General features: G+C 37.8%; 1 pseudogene; it reads left to right on the top strand.

Moving 5' to 3' along the window:
* The first annotated feature begins 1,948 nt into the window (after positions 1–1,948).
* LOC118716726 lies at positions 1,949–2,704 on the top strand (annotated as a pseudogene).
* The last annotated feature ends 17,006 nt before the right edge of the window (positions 2,705–19,710 follow it).

Below are 19,710 nucleotides of genomic sequence, written 5' to 3'. Positions count from 1 at the left end.
TAGGAATATTAATGGAAACTTGGAGGGGGGACACAAATCTACTAGTAAACCAATAGCTTTTTTAAAAGGTATGTTGGCTTTAATTTATTGCCTTCTATTCATTAATGAATTATAAGTAGATCAACATTCCCTGATATTAGCTCTAAGCAATTTAACATTTTCTTCCAAATAAAAGGACAACCGCTGAACATCATTCTTCCTAATGATATTCTAAATGTGTTGAAACAGTTGTATGCTGAAAATTTGGTGTTAAAAATCAATTCTTCTCTCTGGGCAAGATGGCCCGGGGGTGTAATAGCGGGGTGACTGAGCCAGCTGCATCTTTCTCACTAGAATCCTGCCACCGTGGATGTTGCCAAATTGATGCCACTTTCACATGAAGTTATCAGCAGACAAACCACAATTATTAGAGGTACAATTGGTCAGGTGGCTCATGGGAAATCCACAGTTGTAAAAAGCTATTTCTGGAGTTCACACTATCAGGTTCAAAAACTAACAAGAAAGAAATATTACAATCAAGCTTGGATATGCTAATGCTAAGATTTAGAAACTTTTAAAAAAATATATATTTTATTGATCTTTTAACAGAGAGGAAGGGAGAGAGATAGAGAGCTAGAAACGTCGATGAGAGAGTAACATCGACCAGCTGCCTCTTGCACACCCCCTACAGGGGATGTGCCCACAACCAATGTACATGCCCTTGACTGGAATCGAACCCGGGACCTTTCAGTCCGCAGACCGACGCTCTACCACTGAGCCAAACTGGTTTCGGCAAGATTTAGAAACTTGATGGCTCAAGTTGTCCTGAGCCAGAATGCTGTAGATCCTGAGGGAGTAGTATGCCTGATGAGTTTCCTGCACACATTCCAGGGACCAAAGGAAATTTCAAATTAGTCAGACATGTCTCCTTTGATGTCTGTCCTGGCCACAATATATATTTTTAATTTCTTTGTTGATTAAGGTATTATATGTGTCCTTATCCCCTTGCCCTGCAACCCCCACTCACGCCCTCACCCCCCTGTTGTCTGTGTCCATTGGTTAGGCTTATATACATGCATGTAAGTCCTTTAGTTGATCTCTCCCTCTTACCCCCACCCTCTTCTATCTTCCCCTTGAGGTGTGACAGTCTGATCGATGCTTCTCTGTCTGTGGATCTGTTTTTGTTCATCGGTTTATGTTATTCATTATATTCCATAAATGAGTGAGATCATGTGGTATTTTATCTTTCTCTGATAGACTTATTTCACTTAGCACAATGCTCTCCAGTTCCATCCATGCTGTTGCAAATGGTAAGAATTCATTCTTTTTCCCCGCAGCGTAGTATTCCATTGTATAGATGTACCACCACTTTCTGATCTACTCATCTGCTGATGGCACTTAGGCTGTTTCCAAATCTAGCTATGGTGAATTGTGCCGCTAAGAACATAGGGGTGTATATATCCTTTCTGGTTGGTGTTTTTAGTTTCTTAGGATATCCTAGAAGTGGGATTACTGGGTCAAATGGGAGTTCTATTTTTAGTTTTTTGAGGAAACTCCATACTGTTCTCCACAGTGGCTGCACCAGTCTGCATTCCCACCAGCAGTGAACGAGGGTTCCTTTTTCTCTTCATCCTCACCAGCACTTGTTGTTTGTTGCTGTGTTGATGATAGCCATTCTGACAGGTGTGAGATGGTACTGCATTGTCGTTTTGATTTGCATCTCTTGGATAATTAGTGACTTTGAGCATGTTTTCATATGTCTCTTGGATCTCCTTTTTGCAGGAAGCCAATTCCAGCATGTCAGCGGGGCTGAATCATCTGGAAATGGCTAAGGGCATTTCCCCAAACCTGAAAAGGACACATAAATGATTGCTTGCTATCAGGCAGCTCAGGGTATTTCAATCTACATGTTATTGCCTCCTCCTGGCCAAACATCTGAACAGCTGGAGGGAGTTCTTCCAATCTGACAATGGATTCTGTGTATAAAACCCTTGCCTTTGATGTGTATGTCTATCTACCTTGCCTTAGGACAATTTGTGTTAATAGATCCTTGCGTTCTATTATTCCAATTTCTGCTCAGCTGAAATACAACATTGAAGTTGTCTCTGAGTTCATAGTAAAGAAAATTCTAGTGCCCCCAAGAGACTTTAACTTCAGGACCCCCATTTATTGTTATTAGGTCTTTTGATATCAACAAACCTGGCCATGAAGTCGGTGACCTTAATGGGGGTGTAGGTGGTGGTGGTATGCTAAAAGGAATGCTAAAAGTGGGCCAGGAGTTAGAAGTCAGACCTGATATTGTTTCCAAAGATATGAAAAATCATGTGTAGTTTGATCTTTTTCAAAACTGTATCACTGTTTGGGGAACATGATGATCTTCAGTATAGTGCTCCAGGAAGTCTTATTGAGATAGAAACAAAAATTGGCCCCAATTTGTTCTGGGCAGACAGAATGGTGAGTTTTTCTCAGAATTGAAATCCTCCTATTTCCTGCTTAGAAGGCTTTGAGGTGCATGCATTGAAGGAGACAAGAAAGCAGCTAAGCTGCAAAGGTTGTGAAAAAGAGTGGAGTGCTCCCGGTGAACATAATATTCCTGTCAACAGGAAGAAGAGGTAGGTGCAGTCAGGCTGATCTAGGCAAAATTGTTTTGTCTAATCCTGTGTGTACAGAAGTAGGAGATAAAATTGCCCTTAGCAGAAGAGTTGAGAAAACTGATGTTTAATTGGTTGGGATCAAATAAGAAGAAGAACGACAGGCCAACTGTGATTCCTCTTATTATTTCAATTTGACGACTGAAGAATTCCAGTTAAAAAATACATTTCATTAAAGTCAGATTTCCCCCTAACAACTTAAGGGACTTATTTTCAAAGCAATACTGGAGAATGAATTTCACAGCTATTACCTTAGTAGTAGCTGTTATTCCCATTTTTTGGTGGTGAACATTTGATCTCTAGTACTAAAAAAAATAAGGTGTAGCATAACTGCAGAAATTGGCATAATGTTGGATTGAATTTACATTTCAGCATAAAGGAATTATTTCTAAGTAATGTCTAATTTATATAGCAACGCAGGCTTGAGTTGACGCTGTTTGCTACAACTAGCCTTGCTGTAGCACACATGTCACCAAACCTGTTGGAAAGGAAGTTTTTCTTCTTATTTTCATGATTCATCTTTGAGTGGCTCCAGAATTGAAAGGATTGTTATACCAGTAAAAATTTGAAGACACAAACTCTTAAAAACTGGCTTCCCTTTGCCTCATATTTTATGTTGCTTTATCTTTGCAATGTTGAGTGAAAAGAAATTAATAGGTTCAAATAAAACACATGTGTCAAACACAAGGCCCACGGGCCAAATCCGTCCCGCCAGGCCTTGCAATGTGGCCCGCACCGCTCTGTCATCACTGCACTCCGCTGCGTTTCCATCACAATGACAGTTTATGACTGTTCAGTAAACCTTTCGGCCCGAGATTTAGGCTGGATTTTAGATTTTGGCCCCTTCTCTGATTGAGTTCGACACCCCTAAAATAAAATGATCCTTTACTAAAGTTTAGAGCAACAACAACAACAAAAATCAATCCTTATTAATCAACAACAACAAGTGCCAAAACAATCTCATGTATTATTAGATAACTTTCTTTCCACTCTGAATCTTTTTTTTCTCTGCTGGCTCTGATGTCTAAAGTACAATATATCTATTTTTTGAGTCAGGATTGTTTGTTCATGGCGTTTACCACTTATGAAGACCTGTCTGCGTACTGGCAAAAGTGACTCAGACGTCCCTGGGTCCATGAGGCAAGAAGAGTAGAACAGAGAAGCCCAGAATGGCCCTGGGACAGATGGCAGCTCTGTGAGCAGCTGCTTTGGGCTTTCTCCTTCGGTCAGCATCTCTGCTTTTTTTTTTTTTTTTTTTTTTTTTTTATCTCTTCTCCTTTCAGGAGAATTCCTTTCTAATTCCACACTTTCTGTTATCAGTAGATGACATTTTAGATACTGTTTAAAAATTGGCTCAGGACATGATTTGTTTTGATCTTAGATTATATGTTTTAAGCTACCTTGTTCAGATAAACCAGGGATCATCTTTTCACAGCAAGCCCAAGCACGCCCCAGCCATGCTCACGACAGCCATACTGTGCATATCAGACTGTCCTTGCACACACACCCCGCCCCCTCTTCTGAAATAGCCTGCAACTGCAGTAACTTAACAGAACAGGCTCCATCAGTGCCACGGGAAGAAACAGGCGATCATGGAATCCTTCTTCCTCATTTGCACTTAGAGAATACTCAGAGAGAAGACAACAGAGCCCATTTTGAGATTGTTATGCATGTAGTTGAATAAATCTTCTCTCCAATAGCTTTCAATAATATTGCGATTTTCATTCTTCCTAGAAACCTGTCACTTTTAGAGGTTTATATTTTGGTCAAATTTTCAGTTTCTAGTCCTATAGTGACTAATTTCATTTTGAAGTAAACAAGCATTATGTGTTGCTATTTCCGTTCTTGGCATAATCATTTGCTTTTTTCTTTTTCTTTCTTTCTTTCTTTTTTTTTTTTTTTTTTTAACTCTGTTTCATTAAGAGCCCTTAGAGATAATAAAATGGATTGGCTATTTTATCCACTTCAAAGGGTAGAATTCTGGATTCTACCTTTTGATCAAGTTAAATTAATGCAAGAAAGATACATATATGGATGTATTAAGAACTTCTACTGAAAACAGTAAGTGAAATGAATTCATGGTTACTATGGATGATTGAATTGATAATCGTTCAATTAATAAGTCAATATGGGCACAAGAAACAATTATTTTTAGAACTCAATGTAATTTTCTTTTTTATTAAAGTTATAGTTGACATGCAATAATATATTAGTTCCAGGTGTACATAGTGATTTGACATTTATATTTTTTTACAATTCAATCATCACAATGTCGGTAACCATCTGTATCCATACAAAGTTGTTATGATAATATCAATTATTTTCCTTATGCTGTACATTATATCCTATGACTTTTATAACTGGAGGTTTGTTCCTCATATTCCCCTTTTTATCCCTCCCCCGACACCCTCTCTCTGGCAACCATCAGTTTGTTCTCTGATGACTTTGTTTCTGTTTTGCTTTATTTGCTCATTTGTTTTGTATGTGTGTTTTTAGATTCCACATATAAATGAAATACAGTATTTGTGTTTTTCTGCTTGATTTATTTCACTTAGTATAATACCATGTAGTCCATCTATGTCACAAATGGCAATATTTCATTCTTTTTTATGGGTGAATAGTATTTCATTTTATACCACATCTTTATCATTCATCTATCGATGGGACACCTAAGTTGCTTCCATAATTTAACTATTGTAAATAATGCTGCAATGAAATAGGAGACATATACCTTGTTTAATTAGTGTTTATGTTTTCTCAGACAAATACCAGAAGTGGAATTTCTGGGCCATATGCTAGTTACAAGTAACAATTTGCATCCTTAGATTAAGCCCTTCCCAGGATTGATGTCATTGATCACACACACACACTCAGAAGTGAAAGTTGTATGGTTACTATCAGGACAAGTCAACTATTTTGACTGTCCAGCAGCAGAACCATTTTTAGTGTTTGCTGAGTCCCTAATCTTATAAATATCAATATAAATATTTGGCTTGTATGACAGAAGCTAAAAATAACAGATACTTAGTTTCCCTTCCTCTTTTGCAGCTAAAGCATAGACATGTGATCTAGACTCTACCAATCAGAAGTGGGGACCTATAGATTTTAACAGGACACTAGCTCTGCAGATGGAAGTGGCAGTATCTGCAGCACTAGTGGGAACAGTTTCTCCCCAGACCAATTCTAAGGCATCCTTCAGTGCATTTTTTTATTTTTAATTTCTTTATTGATTAAGGTATCACATATTTGTTCTCAACCCCCCAATCCCATCCCCCACCCCTCCCCACTCATGCCCCTACACCTCTGTTGTCCTTGACCACTGGTTAGTCTCATATGGATGCACACAAGTCCTTTGGTTGATCTCTCCCTTTTATCCCCACCCTCCCTCTGAGGTCCAACAGTCTGATCCATGCCTTCTTGTCTCTGGGTCTGTTCTTGTTCATCAGTCCATGTTGTTCATCATTTCTCCTAGATGAGTGAGATCATGTCCTACTGGAAATATATTTATAAGAACTGAAAATGAGACAAGCAATAATGGTTATGCTGAAAGGCAAATGAATCAGTTTGTAGTGAGTTTCTTTCTGGGCCAACAGTTCTTTTGAGACCCAATTTCAAGTCAAACAGTTCCTTATTCCTTATGTGTACATGTCAGCAATGATATTTCAGTTCTGGATGGTGGATAAATGGTGGCAATGCAGGTCCAACCTTCTCTGGTTTGGTACTGGGCAACCTGCAGTGACACACAGCTACTGACTGCTATTATGGCAAGGCGACATCAGCGTCTTCCTTCTCTGGGCTGCTTCTTTTCTGTCTTCGTGGCTGGAGTAGTCCTGTCAACTCTGTTGCCGGAATCCACATGTTCTTGGAGTTATTTTCTGAAAATATACAAACATATTCTTGATCAAAAGTTAGTAGATGAATATTTTCTATAAATTTGACTTGGGATCCTTTTTTATTTTTTGCCCAAACGATTTTCTTCTGGTTCAGTGCATTTTTCCTAGTAGGTTAGCTTTGAGCTTGTATCTCTATCCATCATGGCGGATCCTGTGAGCTATCAAATATCTGTTCAGTAAATTACATTTTTGCCTAACTCAACTGAAGATGGTATCTGTTTCTTGCATGTGAGAATCCAGATTGACAACTATTTCTCATACACGTTACTTAGGGATTTAGTAATCCCTAAGTAATTTCTAGTAATGAGCACTATAACACTTGTCAAACTTTCCTTCCCCCCTCCCCCCCCCCCACCACCGGCAGACAGAAATTTCAGAATCAAATTTGGAACTGGATCATAGTACAGAGAATAGCTCTTATGATTAGCATAATTCGCTTATTTATCTTTGCTCTTTTCCCTGTTTTTTTATTATTATTATTCATTTTATTTGTATTGTTATGCCATTGGTTTTAAGCAGCCTATCAGGAAACTCCATGGGTCTTTTCAGGCCCACATGGGTTCCTCAAATTCTTATTCCTTCCTTGTGGCCAGGCCCTAGGTCTTGGTCATCTTCCCTTGACCTTGTGGCTGTGGTTACCCTTTTATTTTCCTCCACACACCAGGCAAAGGGAAGTGACATAGTCTCTCCAGGCCCTCACTCTCATCTCTGACTCCTAATAGAAGCTCATTGAAGAATTTTCCAGTTAATAACGATAGGAAAAGCTACCGCAAAATAGAAGTAGACCAAGCCTCGATAATCTGTCAATTTTGTGTGCCTGACATATGATTATTTCTGAGATAGTCAAAGTGCTGTTAAGACTCTGTCTCCTTTTACATTGTCAAGCTTCATTGAACTTCCTCCTACTCTATTACACTTAAACTTAAGATATTGTGAAATAATACAAGAAAATGTAACTCTCAACTCTGTTCAGTTTTTTGAAAAATCAGAATTGAATTGGCTAGTTTACATCAAGGGAAACTGATGATTTTGTAACATTGGGTTTTGCTTTCCATTTATTTAAGCTTTCTTTAATGCTTTCAGTAATCCTTCCTCCTCCCCCTCCCCCATGAATCTATTGTACATTTTTCTAAGCTTTTCCCCTAGAAATCTTGTTTTGTTGCTATTATGAATAGGATCTTTTAAAAATGGGGACATCTATAATATGGTCAACAATTTTAAAAAGTTAAAAATAAGACAAAACTATATATCTAAATGTTTATTGATAGCATATAGGAAGATAATAGATTTTAAAAATATTAATCATGTATCCAGTAAACTTGCTGAACTAACATAGTAGTTCTAATGACTTCTCTTCAAGTGTAATATGGAGTTTCTATTTGTATATTTCCTCTGTTCATAATTTTGATTCTACTTTTAATTTTTTATTGGGAAAGGAAAGATTATTTTATTATCATTTTAATTGCAGCTATACACATCTCTCCCTCTCCCCCATTTACCCTCCTTTATTCTGCCCCCAGCCCCTCCCTGTGGCCATTGTCACAGTATTGTCTGTGTCTATGGGTTATGCATATATGTACTTTAGCTAATGCCTTCACCTTCTTTCATCAATTCACAGCCCCTCCCCTCTGATAGTGGTCACTCTGTTCCATGTATCCATGCCTCTGGTTCTATTTTATTCCATTAGTTTATTTTGTTCATTAGATTCCATATATAAGTGTGTTCATATGGTATTTGTCTTTCTCTGACTGGCTTATTTCACTTAGCAAAGTAATCTCCAGGTCCATCCATGTTGTCAAAACAGGTAAGATTTTCTTTGTTTTCTTAAAAAAATATATATTTTTTATTGATCTCAGAGAGGAAGGGAGAGAGAATTGTTGGTCATCTCCCTCCTGCATATCCCCCTCTGGGGATGGAGCCCACAACCCAGGCATGTGCCCTTGACTGGAATCAAACCTGGGGCCCTTCAGTCCTTAGGCCGAGGCTCTATCTCCCAAGCAAAACCATCTAGGGCAAGATTTCCTTCTTTTTAATGGCCACTTAGTATTCCATTATGTAAATGGACCACAGCTTTTTTATCCACTCATTTACTGATGGGTATTTGGGCTATTTTAAGATCTTGCCTATTGTAATAACACTGCAATGTACATACGGATGCATATATTCTTTCAAATTGGTGTTTGGGATTCTTAGGATATTTTTGCAGAAGTAGATTTTCTGGGTCAAAATGTAGTTCCCTTTTAAATTTTTTTTTTTTTTTTTTTTTTTTTTTTACTAAACTCCATACTGTATTCCACAGGGGCTGTACCAGTCTGCATTCCTACTAATAGTGCACTAGAGTTCCATTTCTCCATATCCTCACCAATACTTATTATTTTGATTTATTGATGGTAACTATTCTGGCAGATGTGAGGTGATATTTCATTGTGGTTTTAATTTGCATCTCTCTGGTGATTAGTGAAAGTGAGCATTTTTTATGTCTATTGGCCATCTGTAAATCTTCTTTAGAGAAGTGTCTATTCAGGTGCTTTGCCCATTTTTAAAACTTGAATTTTTTTTTTTTTTGTGTGTGTGTGTGTGTGTGTGTGTGTGTGTGTGTGTGTGTGTTGAGTGCTGAATAAATTCTTTATATATATTTTGGAAATTAACCCCTTATCAGAATTATCATTGGCAAATATGTTCTCCCATCCAGTTAGTTGTCTTTTCATTTCGTGAATGATCTGTTTTGCTACCAGAAGCTTTTCAGTTTGATGTATTCTCATTTGTTTATTTCCCTTACTCTAGGAGACTTATCGGCAAAAATATTGCTCAGAGAGTTGTCTGAGATTTTACTGCCTATGCTTTATTCTAGGATTTTTATGGGTTCACAAGTTGCATTTAAGTATTTTATCCATTTGGAGTTTATTCTTGTATATGGTGTAAGTTGGTGGTATAGTTTCATTTTTTTACATGTACCTGTCCAATTTTAGCAATAGCGTTCATTGAAGAGACTGTCATTACCCCATTGTATGCTCTTTCCTCCTTTATTAAATATTAATTTAGCATATCGGTGTGGGTTGATTTCTGGGCTCTCTGTTCTGTTTCACTGATCTATATGCTTGTTCTTATGCCAGTAGCAAGCTGTTTTTATTATAATGGTTTTGCATTATAGTTTTATATCAGGTATTGTGATACTTTCAACTTTGTCCATTTTTCACAGGATTGCTGAAGCTATTCAGTTTTGGTTCTATATAAATTTTTTGGAATAGTTTTTCTATATCTGTGAAATGTGCTGTGGGTATTTTAATAAGAATGCATTGAATCTATAGACTGATTTTGGCAGTATGAGCATTTTAATGATATTAATTCTTCCAATTCAATTCACTTATTTGTATCTGCCTCAACTACATTCTTCAATGTTCTATAATTTTTTGAGTACAGGTCTTTTACCTCCTTGTTTAAATTTATTCCTTGGTACCTTATGTTTTTGTTGCAATAGTAAATGGGATTGGTTTCTTATTTTTCTTTCTGATAGTTTATTATTGATGTATGGAAATGCCACCAATTTCTGAATATTAATTTTGTATCCTGCTACTTTGCTGCACTCATTTATTAGATCTAAGTAAATTTTTGGTGGAGTTTTTAGGGTTTTCTCTGTGCAATATCATGTCATTTGCAAATGACAGGGTTTTTTTTATTATATTCTTTTTTTATTATTTTTTTCATTTTTACATATTTTATTGATTTTTTTTTGCCCCCCTCCCTCCCTCCCACACATCCCCTCCCTCCCCAGAGTTTTATGTCCATTGGTTGTACTTATATGCATGTACTCGATATACAAGTCCTTCGGTTGATCTATTATCTCCTCCAGATCCTCCTCCCCTCCCCACTGAAATTTGACAATCTGCTTGTTGCTTTACTGTCTCTATATCTATCTTTTGGTTCATCAGTTTATAATGATCTTTATTATCCAAAAATGAGTGAGGTCATGTGGTGTTTCTCTTTCATTGATTGGCTTATTTCGCTCAGCATGATGTTCTCCAATTCCATCCAGGTTGCTGCAAATGATGAGAATTCCTTCTTTTTTATGGCAGCATAGTATTCCATTGTGTAGATGTACCATGGTTTTTGGATCCAATCATCTGCTGACGGGCACCTAGGCTGTTTCCAAATTCTGGCTATTGTAGATTGTGCTGCTATGAACATAGGGGTGCATATATCCTTTCTGATTGGTGTTTCTAGTTTCTTGGGATATATTCCTAGGAGTGGGATTACTGGATCAAATGGGAGTTCCATTTTCAGTTTTTTGAGGAAATTCCACACTGTTCTCCACAGTGGTTGCACCAGTCTGCATTCCCACCAGCAGTGCACGAGGGTTCCTTTTTCTCCGCAACCTCGCAAACACTTGTCGTTTGTTGATTTGTTGATGTTGGCCATTCTGACAGGTGTGAGATGGTACCGCATTGTTGTTTTGATTTGCATCTCTCATATAATTAGTGACTTTGAGCATGTTTTCATGTGGCTTTTGGCCTTCCTTTTGTCTTCTTTTGAAAATATTCTATTTAGGTCCATTGCCCATTTCTTAATTGGATCATTCACCTTCCTTTTATTTAGTTGTATCAGCTGTCTGTAGATGTTGGAGATTAAACCTTTATCAGTGTTGTTATTTGCAAATATGTTCTCCCACACCATGGGCTTTCTTGTTGTTTTGTTGATGGTTTCTTTTGCTGTAAAAAAGCTTTTTATTTTGATGTAGTCCCATTTGTTTATTTTCTCTTTAGCTTCCATTGCCCTAGGGGCAGTATCAGTGAAGAAGTTCTTTTGGCATACGTCTGAGATTTTGCTGCCTGTGGCTGCTTCTAGTATTTTTATGGTTTCCCATCTGATGTTTAAGTCCTGCATCCATTTTGAGTTTATTTTTGTGTATGGTGTAAGTTGGTGATCTAGTTTCATTCTTTTGCATGTGTCTGCCCAATTTTCCCAACACCATTTATTGAAGAAACTGTCTTGACTCCATTGTATAATTGTGCCTCCTTTGTCAAATATTAATTGAGCATAGTGATTTGGGTTGATATCTAGGTTCTCAATTCTATTCCATTGATCTATATGTCTGTTCTTGTGCCAGTACCAGGCTGTTTTGAGAACAATGGCTTTGTAATACAGTTTGAAGTCTGGTATTGAGATGCCTCCTACTTTACCCTTCTTTCTCAGGATTGCTGTGGCTATTCGGGGTCTTTTATTGTTCCAAATGAGCTTTTGGAGAGTTCTTTCTAGGTCAGTGAAATATGCCATTGGTATTTTAATGGGGAGTGCATTGAACCTATAGATTGCTTTACGAAGTATGGACATTTTGATGATGTTGATTCTACCAATCCATGAACATGGTACGTTCTTCCATCTCCTTACATCTTCCTCTATCTCTTTTTAAAGTGTCGTGTAGTTTTCTGCATCTAGGTCCTTTACTTCCTTAGTTAAATTTATTCCTAGGTATTTTAATTTTTTTGGCGCGATGGTAAATGGAATTGCTTTTTTAGTCTCTGTTTCTGTAGTTTCACTGTTGGTGTATAGAAATGCCATGGATTTCTTGGCATTAATTTTGTATCCTACTACATTGCCAAATTCATTTACTAAGTCAATTAGTTTTTTAATGGAGTCTTTTGGGTTTTTTATGTACAATATCATGTCATCTGCAAATAAGGATAACTTTACTTCTTCTTTTCAAATTTGGATGCCTTTTATTTCCTCCTCTTGTCTAATTGCAATGGCTAGTACTTCCAGTACTATGTCAAACAGGAGTGGCGAGAGTGGGCATCCCTGTCTTGTTCTTGTTCTTAGAGGGAATGGTTTTAGTTTTTGCCCATTGAGTATAATGTTGGCTGTGGGTTTATCATATATGGCTTTTATTATGTTGAGGTATGATCCTTGTACTCCCACCTCGTTAAGAGTTTTTATCAGGAAAGAGTGTTGGATTTTATCAAATGCTTTTTCTGCATCAATTGATATGACTATATGATTTTTATCTTTCAATTTGTTTATGTGATGTATCACATTTATTGATTTGCAGATATTGTACCATCCTTGCATTCCTGGAATAAATCCTACTTGGTCATGGTGTATGATCTTTGTGATGTTCTTCTAGAGTCGATTTGCTAGAATTTTGTTGAGGATTTTGGCATCTATGTTCATGAGGGATATTGGCCTGTAATTCTCTTTCATTGAGTTGTCTTTATCTGATTTTGGTATTAGGGTGATGCTGGCTTCGTAGAAGGAGTTTGGAAGTGTTCCTTCCTCTTGGATTTTTTGGAATAGTCTGAGGAGGATAGGTTTTAGTTCTTCCTTGAATGTTTGGTAAAACTCTCCTGTGAAGCCATCTGGCCCTGGGCTTTTGTTTGCTGGAAGCTTTTTGATGACTGTTTCAATTTCTTCCCAAGACACTGGTCTATTGAGATGTTTAGATTCTTCCTGATTGAGTTTTGGCAGTTTGTACTTTTCTAGGAATATGTTCATTTCCTCCAGGTTGTTCAGTTTGTTGGAATAGAGTTGTTCATAGTATTTTGTAACAATCCGTTGTATTTCGGTTGGGTCTGTTGTTATTTCACCTCTTTCATTTCTGATTTTGTTTATTTGGGTCCTCTCTCTTTGTTTCTTGGTTAGCCTGGCTAGAGGTCCATCTATCTTGTTTATTCTTTCAAAGAACCAGCTCTTGGTTTTGTTGATCTTATGTATTGTTTTTTTGGTCTCTATGTCATTTATCTCTGCTCTGATTTTTGTTATTTCCTTCCTTCTGCTTACACTGGGCTTTTCTTGTTGCTCCTTTTCTAACTCTTTGAGTTGTAGAGTTAGATCATCTGTTACCATTTTTTCTAGTTTTTTGCAATAGGCTTGTAAGGGTATGAACTTCCCTCACAAAACTGCTTTTGCTGTGTCCCATAGATTTTGGATTGTTGTGCTTTCATTGTCATTTGTTTCCAGGATGTTTTTAATTTCTTCCTTGATTTCTCTGGTAACCCAGTCCTTGTTTAATAGCAAGCTGTTTAGTCTCCATGTGTTTGATTTCTTTGGATTATTTTTATTGTAGTTAATTTCCAGTTTTATGCCATTATGATCTGAGAAGATGCTTAATATGATTTCTATCTTCTTGAATTTGAAGAGACTTTGCCTATGTCCCAAAATGTGGTCTATCTTTGAGAATGTTCCATGTGCACTTGAGAAGAATGTATATTCTGTGGCTTTGGGGTAGAGTGTTCTGAAGATGTCAATTAATTCCATCTGGTCTAGTGAGTCATTTAGGATTGATATTTCTTTGCTGATTTTTTGTTTAGGTGATTTGTCGAAGGGTGACAGTAGGGTATTAAAATCTCCTACTATGACTGTATTGCTATTAATCTCTCTCTTAATGTCCTCTAGCAGTTTTTTAATGTATTTGGTTGCTCCTGTATTGGGTGCATATATATTTACCAGGGTTATTTCTTCTTGTTGGATTGTTCCCTTTAGTATTATGAAGTGGCCTTCATTATCTCTTATTATGTCCTTCACTCTGAGATCTAATTTGTCAGATATAAGTATTGCTACCCCAGCTTTTTTTTTCATTTCCATTTGCCTGGAAAACTTTTTTTCCATCCCTTCACCCTCAGTCTGTGTGCATCTCTTTTTCTGAGGTGGGTTTCTTGTAGACAACAGATGCATGGGTCTTATTTTCTTATCCAATCTGTTACCCTATGTCTTTTGATTGGAGCATTTAATCCATTTACATTTAAGGTTATTATTGATAGGTACTCATTTGATGCCATTTTTATTCTATACCCGTGTTCCTTCTTCACTTCTTATTTCTTTATTTTTACAGTAGACCCTTTAGCATTTCTTGCATTGCTGGTTTGGTGGAGATAAATTCCTTCAGTCTTTTTTTGTCTGTGAAGCTCCTGATTTCCCCTTCAATTTTGATTGATAGCCTTGCTGGGTACAGTATTCTTGGATTCAGACCCTTCCTTTGCGTGACTTTGTATATTTCATCCCATTCCCTTCTGGCCTGATAAGTTTCTGTTGAGAAATCAGTTGCTAGTCTGATGGGGGTTCCTTTGTATGTAACTTTCTGTCTCTCTCTCTCGCTGCTTTTAAGATTCTTACTTTGTTGTTGTTGTTTGCCAATTTAATTATAATGTGCCTTGGAGTCTGTCTTCTGGGATTCATTTTGCTTGGGACTCTGCGAGCATCTTGGATTTGTGTGGGTTTTTTCTTCTCTATTTCAGGAAAGTTTTCTGTCATTATTTCTTGAAATACTTTTTCCATGTCTACCTCAGTTTCCTTTCCTTCTGGAACCCCTATTATTCGAATATTATTTTGTTTTGTATTGTCCCAAAGCTCCCGTAGGCTCTCCTCCTGCTTTTTAATCTTTTTTTCTAGAAGTTGCTCTACTTGGGTATTTTTTTCCATCTTATCTTCTAGCTCACTGATGCGGTCTTCTGCTTCATCTAGTCTACTCTTGATGCTTTCTATTGAGTTCTTCATGGTAGCGATGTCATTTTTCATTTCTTCTTGGTTCTTCTTCAGTTCCTCATGGCTCTTCTTCAGTTCCTCATGTTTCTTCCTCATTGCTTCTTGGCTATTGTCAAATTTCTCTTCCATTCTTTTTAGCCATCCTATGATCATTACTCTGAATTCTTGCTCTGGTAGGCTGCTTGCCTCTGACTTTTCTGGTGATGCCTGCTTTTCTTTCATGTGCGGACTATGTTTTTGTCTCCCCATGGCCTCTCTTTTCAGGATGTCTGGTTATGTGGTATTCCTTCTCCTGCGTTGATTTAAAGGTACAAAATACAACACTTTCCGTGGGTGACCGAAGAACTCCCTTGAATCCACGTGTTTGCGCTGATTCAGGTTTCTCAGCTGCTCGATGGACCTCGCCGCTGTGGGTTTTCCAAGCCTCAAAGAAGCTACTCCTTTCCTGGTAAGATGGTGCAGCCTTCCCTCCGAGCCGCAGCCCGCAGCTCGCCGCCGCCGCTGCCGCCGCCGAAGCAGTGCTCAAGTATGTGGTAACTTTTAAGATGTTACCTTGTTCTTCTAAATTTATTCAGTGTTTATTTTTATTATATTCTTATGGGCATCTCTCTTCCCACCAGAGCTGAAGGATTACGCACAGCCCTGCGTGCCTATCCAAAGCCCGCAAATGACAGTTTTGCATCTTTCTTTCCCATTTGAATTTCTTCTTGTATCAATTCTGTGGCTAAAGTTTCCAGTAATATGTTAAATAAGAGTGGTGAAAGCAGACATCCTGATGAAGGAAAACACTTTTAGTTTTTGCCCATTAAGTATGATGTTGGCTGTGAGTTTGTCATTTATGATCTTTATTACATTGAGGTAGGTTCCCTCTATTTCCACTTTGCTGAAAAATATTATCATAAATGTGTGCTGAGTTTTATCAAATGTTTTTTTCTGTATCTATTGATATGAGTACATAGTGTTTACCCTTCATTTTCTTTTTGTAGTATAACACATTTATTAATTTGTGGATATTGCATCCATCTTGCACCCCAGATATAAATCCCACTTGATCATGGTGAATGATCTCTTAAATACATTGCTGATATTTTGATTTTAGCATTTATGTTCATCAGTGATATTGGCCTATACTTCCTTTTTTTTTTTTTTTTTTTTAGTGTCTTCTGGCTTTGGAATTAGGATAATACTGGCCTCATAAAATGAATTTGGAGCTGAAACTGGTTTGGCTCAGAGAATAGATTGTCGGTCTGTTGTCTGAAAGGTCCCAGGTTCGATTCCGGTCAAGAGCATGTACCTTGGTTGTGGGCATGTCCCCGGTGGGGGGTGTGTAAGAGGCAGCTGGTCGATGTTTCTCTCTCATCGATGTTTCTGGCTCTTTATCCCTTTCCCTTCCTCTCTGTAAGAAAAAATCAATAAAATATTTTTAAAAACTGAATTTGGAAGTCATCCTTCTTCCTGAATTTCTTGGAATAGTTAGAGAAGGATAGCTGTTAGTTCTTTTTAGAATGTTTAGTAAAATTTGTCTATTAAGTCACATGGTCCAAAACTTTTATTTATTTGTTGGGAATTTTTTTTTAATTACTGCTTTAATTTCACTAGTTGTAATCTGTTTATTCAGATTCTCTGATTCTTCCTGGTCCAGTTTTGGAAGATTGTATGTCCTAAGAATTTATCTAGCCAAAACTGGTTTGGCTCAATGGATAGAGCGTTGGCCTGCAGACTCAAGGGTCCCAGGTTCGATTCTGGTCAGGGGCACGTGCCTTGGTTGCGCGCACATCCCCAGTGGGGGGTGTGCAGGAGGCAGCTGATCGATGATTCTCTCTCATTGATGTTTCTAATTCTCTGTCCCTCTCTCTTCCTCTCTGTAAAAAAAATCAATAAAATATATTAAAAAAAAAAAAGAATTTATCTAGATTGTCCTAATTTGTTGGCATATAGTTGTTCATAATACTTTCTTATCATCCTTTGTATTTCTTTAGTGTCAGTTGACTCTTTTCCATTTATGATTTTACTAGAGGCCCGGTGCATGAAATTTGTACATGGACGGGAGGGTGTGGGGGGGGGGGGGGAGGGGATTGTCCCTTAGCCCAGCCTGTATCCTCTTCAATCTGGGACCCCTCAAGGAATGTCTGACAATCCGGGACTGCTGACTCCCAACTGCTCACCTGCCTGCTTTCCTGATTGCCCCTAACTGCTCCTGCCTGCCAGCCTGATCACCCCCTAACCACTCCCCTGCCAGCTTGATTGATGCCTAACTGCTCCCCTTACAGCTTGTTTGCTCCTAACTGCCCTCCCCTGCAGGCCTGGTCCCTCCCAACTGCCCTCCCCTGCTGGCCTATTCTCCCACAACTTCCCTCCCTTGCAGACCTGGTCCCTCCCAACGGTCCACATCTGCTGGCCATCTTGTGGCAGCCATCTTGTGTCCACATGGAGGAAGCTGTCTTTTACCACATGGGGGCAGCCATCTTGTGTGTTGAAGTGATGGCCAATTGCATATTACTCTTTTATTAGATAGGATAGAGGCCTGGTGCACGGGTTGGGGCCAGCTGGTTTGCCCTGAAGGGTGTCCCGGATCAGGGAGGATGTTCTCTTGGGACATGGGGCAGCTTGAGTGAAGGGCCTGGATGTGGTGGTTTGCAGGCCAGCCACGCTCCTCGTCGACCCAAGGAGAGGCCCTGGTATCTGGGATTTATTTATCTTCTATAATTGAAACTTTGTAGCCTTGAGTGGAGACCTGGGGTGGCCAGGGTGTGCTAGAAGTTTGGCTTCCTCCATTGCCTGGGAAACCCAAGACTCCTGCTCACTCCGTGGCTGCAGCCATCTTGGTTGGGTTAATTTGTATGCTTGCTCCTAATTGGCTGGTGGGCATGGCTTGTGGTTGTGGAAGTACAGCCAATTTGCATATTACTCTTTTATTAGATAGGATATTTACTTGGCTCCTCTCTCCTCTCTCTTTTATTTTATTTTTCTTTCTTGATATGTCTTGTTAAAAGTTTGTCAATCATGTTTATATTTTCAAAGAACCAGCTCTTGGTTTTACTGATCTTTTGTATTTTTTTATACTTATTTTGTTTATTTCTGCTGTGATCTTTATTATTTCCTTTCTTATGCTCACTTTGGGCTCTGTTTGTTGATTTTTTCAGTTCTATTAAGTATAAAGTTAGATTGTTAATTTGAGTTTTTTTTATTGCTTCCTGAAGTAGGCCTTTAATGCTATGAATTTATATCTTAGAACAGCTTTTGCTATGCCTCACAGATTTTTGGTTGTTGTGTTCTCATTTTCATTTGTTTCAAGATAACTGATTTTTTCCTTGATCTCATTGTTAACCCATTCATTGTTTAGTAACATGTTATTTAGCCTCCATGAATTTGTATTTTCCAGTTTTCTCCTGTGATTAATTTCTAGCCCATGTCATTATGGTCAGAGAAGATGCTTGATATGATTTCCATCTTCTTAAATTTATTGAGACTTTTTTGTGTTCTAATTTATCTATTTTAGAAAATGTTCTATGAGTGTCTGAAAATATATATATATATAAATATACATATATATATATATACATATATATATATATATATGTATATATATATATATTCTGCTGTTTTGTGAAGTGCTCTGAAGATATTAATTAAACCCATCTGATCAAGTATTTAATTTAAGGTCACTCTCACCTTGTTGATGTAAATGGGGTATTAAAAAAAAAAACACATAGCCGAAGCCGGTTTGGCTCAGTGGTAGAGCGTCGGTCTGCAGACTGAAAGGTCCCAGGTTCGATTCCAGTCAAGGGCACATTGGTTATGGGCACATCCCCAGTAGGGGTTGTGCAAGAGGCAGCTGGTCGATGTTTCTCTCATCGACGTTTCTAGCTCTCTATCTCTCTCCCTTCCTCTCTGTAAAAAATCAATAAAATATATTTTTAAAAAAATAAAAAAAACACCTTATTGTCAGTCTCTCCTTTTATGTGCATTAAAATGTGTTTTACATATTTAGATGCTCCTAGAGTACATAAATGTTTAGCAGTTATATCCTCTTGCTGGTTTGCTCCTTTTATCATTAGGTAGCATACTTCTTTGTCTCTTACTCTAGCCTTTGTTTTGAAGTCTATTTTGTCCAAAATAAGTATTACTACACCAGCTTTTTTTTTTTTCATTTCTATTTACACGAAATGTCTTTTTCCATCCATTTACCTTTAGTCTGTTTATATATTTTGTTTTGATGTGGGTCTCTAGTAGACAGCATATATATGGATCTTCCTTTATTATTCAGTCAGTTACCCTATGTCTTTTGAGCAAAGCATTTGACATTTACATTTAAAGTAATTATTGATGAGCACATATTTATTGCCATTGTATTATTTTAAAAACATGTTTTAAAAATTGATTTGAGAGAAAGAGAGGAAGGTAGAGGGAGAAAGTAACATTAATTGGTTACCTCCTACCTTCTACCTGTTGGAGATGGACCCCACAACCTGGGTATGTGCTCTGACTGGGAATTGAACTAGTGAGCTCTTGGTGCATGGAATGATGCTCAACCAACTGAACCACATTGTCCAGGGCTGTCATTGTATTCTTTTTAACTCTTTCCCTCTCCTCCTCCACCTCTTTCTTCTCCTCCTCCTTTTCCTTTTCCTTTTCCTCTTCCTCCTCCTCCTTCTAACAGCCCTTTAACATTTCTTATAATGCTGTTTTGGTCATAACAAACTTTTATAGCCTTT

Source organism: Pipistrellus kuhlii, unplaced genomic scaffold (assembly GCF_014108245.1).
Source record: "Pipistrellus kuhlii isolate mPipKuh1 unplaced genomic scaffold, mPipKuh1.p scaffold_m20_p_12, whole genome shotgun sequence".
In the NCBI taxonomy this organism is placed as follows: domain Eukaryota; kingdom Metazoa; phylum Chordata; class Mammalia; order Chiroptera; family Vespertilionidae; genus Pipistrellus; species Pipistrellus kuhlii.
Note: the sequence above shows the minus strand (reverse complement) of the source record. Positions and strands in the feature narration are given on the sequence as shown.